This window comes from Peromyscus californicus, unplaced genomic scaffold (genome assembly GCF_007827085.1).
Source record: "Peromyscus californicus insignis strain IS unplaced genomic scaffold, ASM782708v3 Scaffold_16__1_contigs__length_79575227, whole genome shotgun sequence".
Taxonomy (NCBI): domain Eukaryota; kingdom Metazoa; phylum Chordata; class Mammalia; order Rodentia; family Cricetidae; genus Peromyscus; species Peromyscus californicus.
The window spans coordinates 67,873,860-67,874,528 of NW_026294458.1; the positions used below are offsets into that span (position 1 = coordinate 67,873,860).

Below are 669 nucleotides of genomic sequence, written 5' to 3' on the forward strand. Positions count from 1 at the left end.
ATGAAAAGGCATGTGTTACTGGTGTAAGTTAGTTTAAATTGGATGTTTACGATAGTTGATGAACTATCACCTCCTCTAATTAAGAGGTCTCTCTTGTTCAAATCGAACCTTTATCAATTTTGATGGTACCCACAGCTTATCTTCTCCTGTAGAAATAAAAGCAAAACCTCGTCCCCAACGTAACGCATACCCTGGTTTCCATTCTGAGGTCAGCACATCCTTAAAGTATATAGGTTGATTTAATTCTGTAGTTTTTTCTATTATCCAATGTCTCTCTGCAGCTGTTGTTCCTTTCTCATAAAGCCCGGCTAGCTCAGTCGGTAGAGCATGAGACTCTTAATCTCAGGGTCGTGGGTTCGAGCCCCACGTTGGGCGCCAAATGTAGATGTATCCAACCTTCCCATCAAACAATAAACACAGAACCAATGCAAAGAAGAAAGCCAAGAGGTCAGAGCCAAGAGCCAAAACCTTACCCTTCCTCCTGCAGTGGTCCTACCTCTCCGAACCAGAGCTACCCCTGTGTTAAAGTCTTTATATAGAGTTCCTGTCCTGCCTTCTCATTGGTTGTAAACCCAACCACATGACCGCCTCCTCACAGCCTGTCTGTATAGGCCTCCAGGTTTTCCATGATTGGTATTAAGATTAAAGGCATGTGTATCCAATAATGGC

The 669-nt window shown here is 43.3% G+C and overlaps 1 non-coding gene across 1 annotated transcript; it reads left to right on the top strand.

Moving 5' to 3' along the window:
• Positions 1-302: 302 nt before the first annotated feature.
• Positions 303-375, top strand: Trnak-cuu (transfer RNA lysine (anticodon CUU)). The gene has a single exon. It is a non-coding gene; the product is annotated as a tRNA-Lys (tRNA).
• Positions 376-669: the final 294 nt, after the last annotated feature.